The sequence below is a fragment of the Rana temporaria genome, chromosome 8 (assembly GCF_905171775.1).
Source record: "Rana temporaria chromosome 8, aRanTem1.1, whole genome shotgun sequence".
In the NCBI taxonomy this organism is placed as follows: Eukaryota; Metazoa; Chordata; class Amphibia; order Anura; family Ranidae; genus Rana; species Rana temporaria.
Genome location: NC_053496.1, coordinates 59,613,304 through 59,623,257, shown reverse-complemented (window position 1 = coordinate 59,623,257; position 9,954 = coordinate 59,613,304).

Genomic DNA, 9,954 nt, shown 5'->3' with positions numbered 1-9,954 from the left:
TATTTTGTTATTGCTTTTTGTATACATAGTAAGATAAAAGAAGTCTTAATAAAAGTCCCATTTACATTATATAATATATACATTATATATACATTTATATATATATACATTATATAATAGAAAATACAAAAATCTTAATGCAATCCAATATTATAAAAGTTATCTATTCCATCAGAATAAGAATAGTCCGAAAAGGGAAAAGAGGCTAAAAAGACCAATAACTCAACAACATTAAACATCTAACAAGACAATACAGCCAGGGCTCAAGTCCTGCGGGAACACGTGGGAACGGCGTCCCTGCACTTTTTTCACACCAGGAGCGCAGTTCCCTTTGCAGGACTAGAGCAGCCTCTAGCAGCCAAGCCGCCCGATCCGACCCTTCACTAAGCGGCGATGCCCAGCTCGAGTCACTGTCAGGGGCAGGCGAACCTTAGTAATCCTTCATGTTACGGGCCGCTTCCTGTATATGGATTCATCGGGTAGTGTGCGTCACTTCCTCGATGCCTCAATGTCTCCTGGGAGCTTTTGTCATTGTTCCCAGGAGACATTGTGGAGGCCTGCCGTGAGTTATGGATCTTGGGTGGGAGTTCCCACACTTTTTTCCCCAGGACTTGACCCCTGAATACAGCAATAAACATACACCTCTATATATCGTTCAATTCAATCTTTACTTCTAAATCAGTGATTCTCAACCTGGGGGTCGGGACCCCCTCGGGGGTCAAATGATGATTTGCCAGGGGTCACGAATCCTGGGCTGTTCTTGATGCCCGCACCACTCTCCCAGCCTTTTTGCGGCTGCCCACCATGGCTGTGCCTGGAGCCCGTGACTGCCCACTCAGTTTATGGCATGGCTGGGGATACATGGAAGGGAGAGGAAAAGAGAGGGAGGAACAAAGAAAAAAGGCAGAGAAAGAAAAATAACAAGAAAAAAAGCTAAAGAGAGGGATAGGGAAGAAAAAAATAGAATAGAGGGAAAAGGGAAAGAAAGGGTGGTACAAAGAGAGAGTGGTCACATTTTAGGTTACATCCTAAAATGTACCATAAGGGGTTTTAATACTGTACGAATGGAAGGCACTTGGGGAGCACTAAATGTCTGTGGGTTATGGGGCACAAATTACTTGCCTTGGGTGCTGACAACCCACGCTACCAAAATACATTTTACTGACATTTTACGGGTCCCCACAACTTGGGAAATTTTATCAAGGGGTCGCGGCACTAGAAAGCTTGGGAACCACTGTTCTAAACGTATTACAGGTCTATCTCCTACATCCTTCCATTTCTCACGACAACTTTTTCTCAGGTTTAATAAGAGGGTATAGTTTGCTTTGCCTGTATAAACAGATTACTGAATTGAAGATAAAGAAGAACAATCTTTAATTCTCTGCTGACATGGCAGATGTCATTACAGGTCCGCACAGAGACCAAAAAAGCAGGACTGTGTTGCCATCCACTATGCCCTGTAGGATACTTTATTTTATCATAGACATTAATGTAGGTCTGTAGTCAACTGTTACCCACTGTAAAAGTTGGCAAAGACGTGGAAGTGTGAAAAAACTGCAAAGTCATGTTTGTGTAAGGCGAGATTTACAGAATGTAATGTAAAGACACAGGGCTCAATTCACGAAGAGTTATTTTCTTCTTAACTGCTTCAGCCCCGAAAGAAATTACCCCCTTCCTGACCAGAGCACTTTTTGCGATACGGCACTGCGTTGCTTTAACTGACAATTGCGCGGGTGTGCGACGTTGTACCCGAACAAAGTTGACGTCCTTTTTCCCCCACAAATGGAGCTTTCTTTTGGTGGTATTTGATCACCTCTGTGGTTTTTATTTTTTGTGCTAGAAACAAAAAAAAGACCTGAAAGTTTGAAAAAAAGAAAAAAAAGCAATATTTTTGACTTTTTGCTATAATAAATATCCTCCAAAAAATATATATACATTTTTTTTCTCAGTTTAGGCCGATATGTATTCTTCTACATATTATTGGTAAAAATAATCGCAATAAGCGTATATTGTTTGGTTTGCACAAAAATTATAGCATCTATAAAATAGGGGATAGATTTATGGCATTTTTTTAATATATATTTTTTATATTAGTAATGTCGGCAATCTACGATTTTTATCGTGACTGCGACATTATGGTGGAAACATCGAACACTTTTGATGCTATTTTGGGACCATTGTCATTTATACAGCGATCAGTGCTATAAAAATGCACTGATTACTGTGGGAAGGGGTCAACCACTAGGGGGCGAGGAAGGGGTTAAGTGTGTCATAGGGAGTGATTTTAACCGTGGGTGGGATGGGCTACGAGTGACACAAAACTGATCACTGCTCCCTATGACAGGGCATCTCCCCATCCTGCCTCTCCGTGACACGATTGCGGGCCGCGGGTGAACATCGTGTTCACCGGGCGGCCCAGGGACGGAGAACGCGGACGCATGGCTTCTCAAAGGGGACGTACATGTGCGTCCATTTGCCTACTGCTGCCATTGTGCTGACATGCATCAGCGTGCAGCGGTCGGCAAGTGGTTAAAGTGTTACTAAACGTACAATTAAATCAGTCTGTATATGCAGTAAAGCATGTTTGTTATACTCACTGTGGAACCTAAGGGGTTAATCCTCTGCATTGTGTAAAAAGGCTGTTTAACCTCCCTGGCGGTATGATTATTTCAGATTTTAGGTGCTGAAAGCGGTACCATTATTTTGCAAGGAAATTTGGCGTTTTATATTGTAGGCCTGTAATTCTTAGGAATAACTCACTTAAATCTGTCCAAACAAGAGTCTAGTAGGCATTCCGGGTATGATTAAAATTTTAAAAACAAAATCATAAATTATAATATAATAAATAACTATAAATAATTATTACAAATAATAATATAATTATAATAAAAATTATTCAATAATGTAATCAAATCAAAAACACTGAAATTTGCTCAGTTGCAGAATTGTCGCTGTCATTACTTTTATTTTTTTTTATGACAAATTTCCCCACAAATCGCTATCGCACAATTCTGTGATTCTAATTTATTATCGCTGTTTTCTAGCTGGTCTAAAACCATTTTTGACATAAAGGGACACTTTTTGGTTGCTATGGACAATCTCCAGTTTGCAGGCAGAAAGAACAGTTTTTATTATATAAAAGTAAATGCAGGGCACTGGGCAGACCACTAGGGACAAGGGGGGTGTGTATTTTTTACATACAGTACTGTAATCCATAAGATTACAGTATACTGTATGTAATGTGTTTATTTACTTTTTTGAATTTGGCGCCGATCTCCGCCCCCGTGTGTCGCAACGTCGCAGGGAACGGAGCTTGGCGGCACACAGGCACTGTGTGAATCGAGCGAGGACACAGCTTGATCACACAGTGGAGAGGCATTGCAGGATCCATGGACAAGGTAAGTAATTCCCTGCCTGTGGATGCTGCGAAGCGATCCACAGTCTGGCTCGGGGGTTACCGCTTTTGGTTCTGAAATTCCACCCCGAGCCAGACTCTGGAATACCGCCAGGGGGGTTAATCCTGTCTTCTCTGATCCTCCCCTTCTTCCACAGTCCCCAATCCATCTGCTGATAAAACAGAGCCCTGGGAGACACTCTGCAAACGCTCAGTTTGGTGTGTATTGCTAGAGAGTCTTTTTTTTGGGGGGGGAGAGTGCATGTGATCAGCACAGGGTCAATCGGCACTGTTCAAACAGAGGGTCGGGGGTCATGCAGCCTCATAGGACAGTCAGAGAAGAATGAAAACTCATCCTACAAACTTTAACCAGTGCAGTGATAGAAGTCACAAGACTGCTATATACTGCTTTACAACAAATCTTTTATTCATTTCTTTACAAAACAGTACAATAAATACAACATAAAATCAATATACAAACTAACATACAAGGTCTCAAGATATACCCCTTCCTAAAATAGTATAGAAGCTGGATAGTCCTCTGCCAATCTTACTCCTAGGTTTCTCCATCCCTTTTTACCTCCTGGACTAGTCTTTCCCTATCTCTTGTCCATGGGAAATACCTAGGGGTAGGGCAAAGATAGAGACGGAGGGAAAAAGGAGGGAGAGAGAGGGAAGAAGGGGGAGAGGGGGAAGAAGAAAAAAGAGAGAGAAAAAAAAAAAAGACTGCTATATACTGCTGATGAGAAAGGGTATTTACCAGTTTATATTATCTAAAATAATTCGAGATTTTCCTAGCTTGTGACGGAAAATATTGATTATATGAAGACAGGAGGCGAGTATCTTATGCATTATCTTTCTTTAATAATGCCCATAGCAGAAATACAGTAAACATTTATTGTAACTTAAAAGAAAAAATTCAAAGAACTACCCTTCCCAGCAGTCCCTGGGCCAGCGTAGCCCCTCCCAGACCGTAATCTATATAAGGTACTGTCTGAGGTAACCTATTCCTCTTTCTTCATGCGAATTAGTGTAAACAGGAACCGAAAGTCCAATTAGACATCTCCGCGGCTGCCGGGAACCTTCCGACCGGAACACAACATCTGAATCTGGAGGAAACGAAAGGACAAGGCCAACGCGGACCAACTTCATCCGGATCAACTTCATCCCAACGGGGACTATAGGAAAACCAAAACCATTCGGAGCCGACCGGTCAGTCGTCTTCAGGAACATGGACCAACGGATTCAGTCAGCGGCATCCCGACTCCGGATCTGGAACGTAGTAGGAGCCTCCATCTGCGGTGAACTAAACCCATGGATCGAAACGGAACAGCAATCCCGACGGGGTTAGTGAAAACGAACTCCCGGGGTGTACCAGCCTCCGACTTGCAGGGTGTGTGGTTCAACAGTCTAGAACGAGAGAGAGACAACCTCGTGACAGGGTTGGGTCGGGAGGGAAGATACTTGCCTCCTGTCTTCATATAATCAATATTTTCCGTCACAAGCTAGGAAAATCTCGAATTATACCTCAGACAGGAGGCTCATATCTTATGCAAGTTCAAAGCTATAACAATGCATATATAGATGATAACAAATGAAACAACTACAAAATTGATATAGATATGTGTTCCTCCGATCCAAGCAGAATTGGCGGAAAGCAATCGTGGTTACCAGTCCGCCGCTAGCCGTAAATCCTATAGGGAGCCGCCCGGGGTGATGACCTAGGAGCCACCGCTCCTCTGGAGGGGTGGGCGCCCAACAGGGTTACGTAAGACCCTGCCATTTCCATGATTGATCGTACCCCTCTGGCTAGCGTAGCTGAGGAAACCGGAAACTGAGGTTTAGCGTAGGAATGAGGAGTAGGAAGAGATGCGAAGATCGCAGTAGGACCGTGAAGGACTAAGAAATCCGTAGACAACGGAGTACGATGTGCGGGGAAGAACGGGTAGAAAAAAACCGATGAAGTCCCGCCGCTGTCCTACGCACGACGGAAAAACCCCGACTCTCCGAGGCGGGATCCGACGCCTGGAATGGCCAACGTCGTGACACCCGATATGCGTCTGACGGAATCAGACACGAGGGGGCAGTAGCTCAAACGACAATAACCTCCGACAGAGTGAGATTGTCCCCCCAGTCCTGGCGCGTGGTCAGGACCACTGATCACCTCCCAAGAGCGTTGATACCCTGGGTGTGATGGGCGTTGAAACTTAACGCTTACTAAGTCGGTACACCATGGGTGTTATCCCACCGGTAGTAAGTCTACAAGGGAGCGGTAGTCCGAGTTCGCAGCGCGGAAGGCGCAGGGGAGCTATAGGACCTCCCGGACTCAAACGAGTCAACTAACCCAGAGTCCTCCGGATGATCGAAATGTATATCTAGTCCCAAGGCCTAGATCAAGGCAAGTGGAACCCCCGTTACAAAAGAAAAGGTCGCTGTCCGTGACCGACACCCCGAAAACCCAACCATGCGAAGAGAAGTAGGACGTGCGTCGTGAATAGAGGGTGCAGATCCCCGTACAGACTGGGGAGAGAAAGGATCCCATAAGGGAGCAAGGGCCAGGAACACTGACCGGTGCAGTCGTCAGTCGATGGAATTGGGCGGGTAACGAGAATTCCAATCTAACACCATAGCGGAAGTGCCTGGGGTACATTTCGCAGCTGGAACGATGTCGCGTTCCAGGCAGAAATGTCAGAGATCTTGCTAGATCCGTTAGGATTTTGGGTCAAGGACCCCCCAAGCGAAGGTCGTACTGGACCGCGGATACGGTGTCCATACGCAAGAACACACCGTAGGTGGACGTGTGTGGCATTAGAGTCCTGATGGCAAGACGGTCGTCAGGATTTCCACGTGTGAACGTGCAGCAGAGACTCCGCTGTGGGCCACGCCCCTCCTGTGGACGAGGGACCGCATCGAGTACCCCAACCGAGGTGGTTGGCAACCTATTCCAAGATGAATCCGTCGTGGAGTTGCAGGTGGACCTGCCGTGCCGTCTGTCGACCTGACGTAGCCACCACCGTAGTTCAATTATGGCTTCCGTGTCCAGAGTGACGACGTCTGCACAGTGAAGCCCCTGGCAAAGACGTAGGGACTGAGACTCTGAAGGTCTCGATAGTGAAAAGAAGCTGGAAAATGGCCTGGATTAACGCCGAAAACAGGCCGACCAGGCGAGCCAGTCCGCGTAAGGATACCCGTCATTAGCCCAGCACGATACTGACCTCGTGCAGATGGCGGCCAAGTGGTCATGGGTAACCGAAGGATCACTAGGTTGGTGTCCACCAAGAACCCTAAAACTCTACCTCCTGAGATGGGGAGAGGATAGATTCCCCGTGATCTATGGGGAACTGTCCCGGAGGCGTGTTCGTTCGCCAGGCGAGGGGTACGAGCCATTAAGAGTAGGTCGTCCAAGTAGATAATCAACCTCACCCTTTGTGTCGCAGAATGTCGTCACTGTATACAGTAATTACGAGAGATTTCTCAAGTTACTACCGGGCGATAACCGCCCTCCTTTCCTGACCAGGAAGACGTTGTTGGGGAAACCCGGGGAGAGCGGGTCCGTCTCCACTATCGTTTTGGTGAACCAGAGGCCCTGCAATTCGTTTGTCTATTAGGGCGGTGTTCAGGTCTGAAGACCGAGGAAAGAGGGACTAGGTCCATCTCCGGTCCTATAATCCTGATAGACCGGCACTGTACCGTGTTAGACTTTGATGACGTTTGGGCTCATCCGGGATGGAATAGAGCCCTACCGTCTTGGAATATCTTAATCAGCGTGATCCCGACTAGCCTGCCCTCGGTGGTCGGACCGGGGTCTGATTCGGCTAGGTGAGACAGCTGGGGAACAAGCCACGTTAAGATTCGAGCGGCGGTGTCCAGTCGGACCCGTAGTGTCCACGCATCCCAGGAGGCGACCGCCCGTTGGGCCCAGCCCCGATTTGGGACAGGTCAGTCGGCTGTTCAGCGGCATGGCCTGCTCACTAAGGTGTGGGATGATGGTGATAGGTCCCAAAGATCCAAGGCCCTGGTCTGTATGATCCGAAGGACCTCTCTATTCCCAGCTTGGGGGATTTCCTGTGTATGGTGGGATACCCCCAGGGTATGGGGTTCACCTCGGGAGTGTGCACAGCCATAAATGGTAAAGGAAGGGGGTTGCGCCCTGAAAATGATTTGGTGAGTTTTTCGACCGATCTCCGGGTCCATTATGTGATATATTGGATCACCTCGGGCGGAGGTGCCCAGTCATCGGAGTGTGGATGGCATATCGCCCCCGGATCTATAATGGCTCTCTACGAGAATCCATAGAGTGTCACCCTGGGAACAGGGTTGGCGTCGTCATAGAGCGCCATGTGCCCACTGCCCTAACACTCATCATCATTCTCATCATCTACAACCTCAGACTCAAGGTGTTAGCCGCCTCAGACTCCGCGGACAACTCTGGAAGAGTCCACGAATGGGTCTGGCTTAGTCCGTCTAACGGATCGCTGCCTCTGCATGTGCATCTCCCCGAGGCTCGGGGGTCGGTCGGAGTCTGGGAGGGCAGTGGGTCGGCAGTCCGGGTAGGGTACTGCCTGGGACATATTATTTACTTCCCCTGTCGGGGAGTCAAGGGCCACAGAAACGTGGCAGCGTTTTGGAACGCCCAGCCCTTCTCAGGGGCGGTAGACCGTTGCCGGATGGTCCGGGCATATGGTGTGCAGGCGGGGGTAACCGACGCCATGGTCGTAAAGATTGGTCTACCGATCAGTTTTGGCAACTGTGTAACACTGTTGAGATTTGGCCTCCTAGGACTGTGTCCACCCTATCCGGGGTACCGGCATGAACAATGCCATGATATTCATTAAATTGTAGAATCTTTGTACAATTCAATACAATTTTTTATACATATTTGTATAATTTATTTATATAATGAATATATAATTTGTATAATCCATCTATAATTTATTATTTGTAAAATTGAATAATGGATTTAGTTATATTTTATAAGTAATAATATATATTAATAATAATATCATTAATAATAAATGTATTTATTCATTCAATCCTTAGATAGTTATTTAATACATTATTTATTAGGAGTATGTTGTAGGGAATAAATTCCCCGGAGATAAACATGCTATAATTTCTTTATTTAATTTATTGATTTATTGATCTATCTACATATTGATTATTTATTTATTAGGATAAATAAGGTATATGTTCTAGGGAATAAATTCCCCAGAAATATAATTTGAGTATACAGTATATTGAATTATTTATTGTAGATTCGGTCATTTAAATTATTTAATTTAATTTATTTATTTATTTATTAGATATTGATTCATTGGAATGAAATATATATATTTATATATATATATATATATATATCTGAAAAGATGTACTGCCATCTAGTGGTTGAAAGCATGGTGAAACAGCAGCAGGTTCCTGGCTACGACACCGCTGGGAAGGACATCCTGCGGTGTGAGGGGAGCCTGACGAGATTCTAACTCCAGAGGCGAAGTCTCGCGAGACTACGGCCTCTGGAGTTCTTATTGGCCCGAGGTTGTGAGGGACGGATCGGTCGATGAGAACCGTTCTCCCCCGTCTCGCTCTCGATACCGAGAGAGGTACCGAAAGAGAGGAGAGGAGGAGAGGAGCGGCCGCGGCGGAGACCCCGCCCCCCACCTGAGCGCGCGAAGGGGAGCATGGGGAGGGGGGGGGGACAGTTGCCCAGGCATGGCGCCCGCCGAGGGAGCGAATGAAAAACAGCGCGGATCCCGCACGGACGCCGCAGTGCTCCGGCGTCAAAGAAAGGGAAAAAAGCAAAGAATCAAAGAATTGGAAACAAACAAACGTGGCCTCTCAAACATATCTGCCTGACACCGCTCCGGTGTCAGGCAGACAGAAATAAAGCGCAGAAACGGGGGATAGCAGGGAGAACCCCCAGTATTCCACATCTTCCAAAAACTACAGAACAATCAATTCCGACAAAATACCTGACACCGGGGCATTCGGTATCAGGGAGGAATTCCAGGGAAACTCCCCATGTTCCACAATACCTCAAACATATCAGTCAAGACTGAACAAAATCACCCGACACCGGGGCACTCGGTATCAGAGACCATATATACAATCAAACAATAAAGGTACATGAAACACCTATCTTGTAAATAATAAAGATACAAGAAGTACCTATCCTGTAAATAATAAAGGTACATGAAATACCTATCTTGTAAATAATAAAGGTACATGAAATACTTATCTTGTGTGCTCTGCCATGAGCAGAAAGAAAGAGGAATAGGTTACCTCAGACAGTCCCTTATATAGATTACGGTCTGGGAGGGGCTACGCTGGCCCAGGGACTGCTGGGAAGGGTAGTTCTTTGAATTTTTTCTTTTAAGTTACAATAAATGTTTACTGTATTTCTGCTATGGGCATTATTAAAGAAAGATAATGCATAAGATATGAGACTCCTGTCTGAGGTATAATTGCATTTCCATGTTCTGTGTACTGTGGGCAGGGCCGGACTTACCATTGGCCTTGACTGGGCTCAAGCCCAGGGGCCCCACCCAATAGGGGGCCCCCTTTAA